Source organism: Salmo salar, chromosome ssa04, assembly GCF_905237065.1.
Source record: "Salmo salar chromosome ssa04, Ssal_v3.1, whole genome shotgun sequence".
NCBI classification, from domain to species: Eukaryota; Metazoa; Chordata; class Actinopteri; order Salmoniformes; family Salmonidae; genus Salmo; species Salmo salar.
The window spans coordinates 24,321,422-24,328,239 of record NC_059445.1 but is presented as its reverse complement, the minus strand read 5'-3'; positions in this window follow the sequence as shown (position 1 = coordinate 24,328,239).

The following is a 6,818-nucleotide window of genomic DNA, read 5'->3' as shown; positions in this document are numbered from 1 at the left end:
GGGTGTTGGACTCTCAATTGGAGGCAGGTGTTTCCTAGTTGCCTCTGATTGAGAGACCTATATATAGGTATGTATTTGTGTTGGTAGTTTGTGGGAGATTGTGCTAGGTATAGCTTTTAAGCCTTACCGGCCTGTTATTCGTCATTGTGTTTTGTGTACGTGTTTATTTTGGTTTTCCCTTTGCCAATTTAATAAAAGAAGATGAGTGCACATAACCCTGCTGCGTTTTGGTCCGACAATGATTTTTCTTTTATCATCTGACGAAGAAGAATGTGACAGACCTATAGGGGGACCTGTCCAGTAGAAACTCTCATTTTGCTTTGTTTGCTTCAGTTTGGTTCTTAAATGGTAACCACAATCTGTACGGCACAAATAAATGAGAGCAGCCGTTTGAGTCACATCAATGTGCTATGTAGCCTACAGTCGTGGCCAAAAGTTGAGAATGACACAAATATTAATTTTCACAAAATTTGCTGCTTCAGTGTCTTTAGATATTTTGGTCAGATGTTACTATGGAATACTGAAGTATAATTACAAGCATTTCATAAGTGTCAAAGCCTTTTATTGACAATTACATAATGTTGATGCAAAGAGTCAATATTTGCAGTGTCGACCCTTCTTTTTCAAGACCTCTGCAATCCGTCCTGGCATGCTGTCAATTAACTTCTGGGCCACATGCTGACTGATGGCAGCCCATTTTTGCATAATCAATGCTTGGAGTTTGTCAGAATTTGTGGGTTTTTGTTTGTCCACTTGCCTCTTGAGGATTGACCACAAGTTCTCAATGGGATTAAGGTCTGGGGAGTTTCCTGGCCGTGGACCCAAAATATGAATGTTCTTTTCCCTGAGCCACTTAGTTATCAATGATTGACATAGGAAGAACAATGATTCCAAGCACCAACCTCCTTTTGAAGCTTCCAGTCTGTTATTCGAACTCAATCAGCATGGCAGAGTGATCTCCAGCCTTGTCCTCGTCAACACTCACACCTGTGTTAACGAGAGTATCACTGACGTGGCAGGGCTGAAATGCAGTGGAAGTGTTTTGGGGGGATTCAGTTCATTTGCATCGTAACATTCTGGAGTATATGCAAATTGCCATCATACAAACTGAGGCAGCAGACTTTGAAAATTTATATTTGTGTCATTCTCAAAACTTTTGGCCACGACTGTAGATAGGCCTATCAATATTAAGTGATATATATTTGCAAAAATGTCTAGAAACCTGTTTCGCTTTGTCATTATGGGGTATCTTTTGTAGATTTATGAGGATTTTTTTTTAATCTATTCTAGAATTTGGCTGTAATGAAACAAAATCTGGAACAAGTCAAGGTGTCTGAATACTTTCCGAATGCACTGTAGCTGCAGGAAGGTGTTTTGGGGGTGGGAGTGCGGCATTTTTTTGTTGTGTGAGGGGCAGGATTTGTTTTTGTTGCCCGCACCACAGACGGCTATATCGGTCCGCTAATACAGGGTTAGTAAAGGCTCAGTGCACTTTTTTTTAATTCAGATTTTTCAAGGGGTGCTGCAGTACCCTCAGCACCCATACCTCCCGTGGCTATGATGGGACAAGCTAATCGCTGGTCTCGCTCTCTGTGGCAGTAGATCACACAGAGCAGCACAACGAAAGACCAAGTCACCGTGTTAGTGCTTCTTTGTCGACACATTTCCAATGACATCTTTCAGCGCTGTGCATTGAATTACCTGTGCTCAATCATGTATAACTGACCTTGTACACCTTGTTCCCTGGACACAATGACTCCCACTCACATGAATAGTAGCAGAGTGGGAATTCAGAAACATTGACTGACACACACAGACTGAATGGAGTAAAGTGCATAAAGCCATATCATTATGAATCACACCAGCCCATTCTTGTCACATGGCTTTTGAAAAGAGAAATAGTTAAAATCAACAATGGGTTGGATAGTGAATGTATTGACCAATTGCTCAGTTAACAATCAGCCAGTCATAAGAGCAAAACCAGAACAGCACCTTTATTCAAACCCTTTGGCAATATCAACCCACACATACAAGCATGTGCACACAGTTGCACACACACTACCTTGACTAACCTGTACCCCCGCACACTGACTCGGTGCCGGTACTCCCTGTATATAGCCTCGTTATCTAAATTTATTGTGTTCATTTTTGATTTTATAATTTTTCTACTTTAGTTTATTTAGTAACTCTTTTGTTAATTCTATTTCTTGAGCTGCATTGTTGGTTAAGGGCTTGTAAGCATTTCATGGTAAGGTCTAAAAAAAAATGTGCACCATGAATTAAGGCAATGGATCATGAGATACACCTTGCACAGTCTTCACATTTTGTTGCCTTAAAATAAAAAAAGGATTACATTGCACATTTTTTTTACACCAATTTTGGTTCCTTGGAAGTTGTGGGAACGTATGTTTTTGGTTTCCCATATTCCCTGACCGTTAAAACGTTCTGAGAACGATAGTGAAAATTTCACCTGTTCTGGTAATGTTCATTTTTAGTTTGCATGGAGGTTCTGAGAATGTTTCTCTATGGTTACCTGAAAGTTTTGATAGTGGAAATGATAGGTTATTTGAAGGTAATTAAATAACATTGAATAATACTTTTAATAACATTTCTGGCTTAGTACATTGTTTTGAACTCCAAGCACATATAGGACATTCATTTGCTTAGGCATTAATCATGAAAAACATGTATTTTCTATGGTGGCATGTTGTCAGTGGGACTCAAACCTTCTGGTCTCTTTCATTGGAATTAGTCCACTGCGCCACCAGGATGAAGCTACCATGCCATGTTTTTGTCACTCATACAAAGCTGTTCATTTTTGTCTATTCAAATGGACCCTATTTCAAAGGAAACAAGCACTCATTAAGATCACATGTGGGAAATTATTAGGCACTGCCAACACACTTAACAAGATAGAAGCTGGAGAGAGTTTTGTTGATGCTAAGAGTGGGATATTGTCACGGTTGTTATAAGGAGCGAACCAAGATGCAGCGTTTTCGTAGTTCCACATATTTATTAAAAGTGAAACTGAATGCAATACACTAATAACTTGAAAATAGGACAACAACCCGTGACGCAGAGAAGACAACGCACTACTCAAAAGACAATAACCCACAAACAATAAGAAACACCCCTACTAAATATGAACTCCAATTAGAGGCAACGAGAACCAGCTGCCTCCAATTGAAGGTCAACCCAATAAACCCCAACCTAGAAATAGACAAACTAGAACTACAACATTTTTACATTTTAGTCATTTAGCAGACGCTCATATCCAGAGCGACTTACAGTAGTGAATGCATTCAATTCATGCATGCATTCTTTTTTGTACTGACCCCCCTGGGGAATCGAACCCACAACCCTGGCGTTGCACACACCATGCTGGCGTTGCAAACACCATGCTCTACCAACTGAGCCACAGGGAAGGCCCTACAACATAGAAATAGAAAACATTGAACACACAAAAACACCCCGTCACGCCCTGACCACTCTACTATAGAAAATAACTTATATTGGTCAGGATGTGACAGTACCTAGGCTGCAGACCGAAGGCTCTGGGCTGCAGACCGTCGCTGGAGGCTGAGGAGCGTCGCTGGAGGCTCAGGGCTGAGGAGCGTCGCTGGAGGCTCAGGAGGCACACTGGAGGGAGAGTGTGAGGAGCAGGAATCGGTCTCACCGGACTGGGAAGACGTACTAATGGCCGAGTGCTCACAGCAGGCACTGGCTGTACTGGGTTATGGATGCGGACTGGAGGGGGAGTGCGTGGAGCAGGAATCGGTCTCACCAGACTTGGAAGATGCACTAATGGCCGAGTGCTTACAGCAGGCACTGGCTGTACCGGGTTATGGAGGCGCAATGTAAGGCGAGTGCGGGGAGCAGGAACAGGACGTACTGGACTGGGCAGGCGCACTGGAGGCCTGATGCGTGGGACTGGCTTTGGAGGCGCCAGACTAGTAACAGGGCGAGTGTGGGGAGCACGAACAGGACGTACTGGTCTGGGCAGGCGCACAGGAGGAAGAGTACACGGAGCAGGCACAGGGTAAACTGGGTCTTGGAGACGCACTGGAGGTCTGGAGCACACGGCCTGCACAACCCGTCCTGGCTGGATGGTCACTGTAGCCCGGCACGGGCGGAGCGCTGGCACAGGGCGAACTGGGCTGTGCTGGGGAATGAGGGCTGCCCTGCGTTGAGCAGGCGCAGGATAAACTGGGCCAAGGAGACGCACTGGCGGCCAGATGCGCTGAGCAGGCACACTCCTTCCTGGCTGAGTGCCAACTCTAGCATGGCAACGCTGAGGAGCTTGCACCGAGCGCACCGGGCTTTGAATGCGTATGGGCGATACAGTGCGCATTTCTGCATAGCTCGGTGCTTTCCTCATCACCCGCTCCCCACGGTAAGCACGGGGAGTTGGCTCAGGTCTCCAATATGACTTAGCAAACCTCCCCGTGTGCCCCCCCCAAAAAAAACATTTTTGGGGCTGCCTCTCGCACTTGCCTTTCGGTGCATATAACGCCTCATAGTATTGTCGCTCTGCCTTTGCTGCCTCAAATTCCTCCTTCGGTCGGCGATACTCCCCAGCCTGACTCCAGGGTCCTTCCTCGTCCAAAATCTGCTCCCATGTCCATTCCTCCTGCTGCTCCTTCTTTCACTGCTTGGTCCTTATTTGGTGGGTTATTCTGTCACGGTTGTTATAAGGAGCGGACCAAGATGCAGAATTTTCGTAGTTCCACATATTTATTCAAAGTGAAACTGAATGCAATACACTAATAACTTGAAAATAGGACAACAACCCGTGACGCAGAGAGGACAACACACTACTCAAAAGACAATAGCCCACAAACAACAATGAGAAACACCCCTACTAAATATGACCTCCAATTAGAGGCAACGAGGACCAGTTGCCTCCAATTGAAGGTCAACCCAATAAACCCCAACCTAGAAATAGACAAACTACAACTACAACATAGAAATAGAAAACATAGAACACACACAAAAACACCCCGTCACGCCCTGACCACTCTACCATAGAAAATAACAACTTATATTGGTCAGGACGTGACAGATATACATGTTTTTAAATAATATTCTTAGAATGTTACTAATGTTTTGTTGTGGTTTTAATGGTAAGTTTTCTTAATGTTCTGAGAACATGACTTTAAATAGAACCATGAGGAAACTGGGAAGAAAAACATTATGCAGAAGTGACAAAATTCCCCAAGAAGAATTTTTGTTTCTTAACGTTCTCAGAACATTTTGATAACATTACTTTAAGTAGATCCATGAGGAAACCTTTAGGAAAGGTTATGGGAAGGTTGTATCCAAAATAACCATAGAACCACGATTTTACCTAGCTCCAAGAAACATATGGTTCTCAGAACCACTGGGCAGGCACTGTAACTGCATTTTGATGAGGACTTGTTCAGAATACAATTCAAACAGAAACTGAAATTGTCTCCAACATGCACAATGTGTGAATCCAAAATTGGAATAGATTGTGAATAGCAGCCTAGCAGGCATTTTAAATGTCTCACACTTGTTCGCAACAGCAGGACAGAAATTCAATTTTTTCGTATATACCTCCGTATCCTGAGTGTCATTTGATTACGAAGGGGCAGAGAAGGTTAATCAACATTCCTTTGGGACTTGCTTGAGGTCATCAGACAGATGTCACCTTATTTGTGCTTCTTTGATGCCACATTTCCATCTTTCAGGTGTTTCATGTGCCATACATGAAATGCCCTGCACTGAGTCATGTAACTGACCTTGGACCTCACGTTCCCTCGACACAATGACTCCCCACTCTTATGAATAGTAGCAGAGTTGGAGTTCAGAAAGATTGGCTACACACACACACACACACACACACACACACACACACACACACACACACACACACACACACAGAGAGACTCTTAAAGGAAGAAGAAAGGGAGTTTAGAAATAATAGTGCACAAAACTATACCGTTGTCTATGAATCACACCAACCCATCGATGTCGCATACTTTAATGGATTTTGAAAAGAGAAAGAGTTCAAACCAACAAGGGGGTTGGATAATGAACATATTGACCAATTGTTCGGTTAACAATCAGCCAGTTATAATCCACTACTAAAGAGCTAAACCAGAACAGAAACTTTACACAAACCCTCTGGCAATACCGTCCCACACGTTCAAGCATGGGCACGCACTCACGGATACACACGAATGCGCACACACATACACAATCTGGCTGGTGCAGGGCCGAACATGTAAAGTAAAAATATACATTTGACACTTTTTTAAAGAAGAACAGGACTTTGAATCACATATCTAATTCTACAAACACACACACACACATCTATAACACAATAATTGGTGGAGAATCCTAATTCATTAACAAATTGATAAATATCGCAAAAGGAAAGTGCAGCCTTTTATGAGAAAGGCGTGTACACAACAAAAATATGTGCACTATGAGTTAAGGCAATGGATCTCAGAAAGCACAGAGAGAGGGAGAATTCACAATTCAGATCCCACATCACATTTACATCACAAAACCATCATATTACAGATGCTCATGCCTGACGTTACCATCAACTCACACGATACCCTAGCGTCAACGTTCAAAACATTCAAAACAAGAACAACTTCCGTGAAACCAAACATTAACACAAGCATGTTCAAATGTCAGGTTTAAACCACCATGATTATCGTCTGTACACGTGAACATCATGTCACAGATGCTCACACTTTTACCCGGTCCGCTCAACATTCAAATGAATTAAGAAGTAAACATTAACACAGACATGTGCAAATCTGTCATTCATATCACTATCAGGT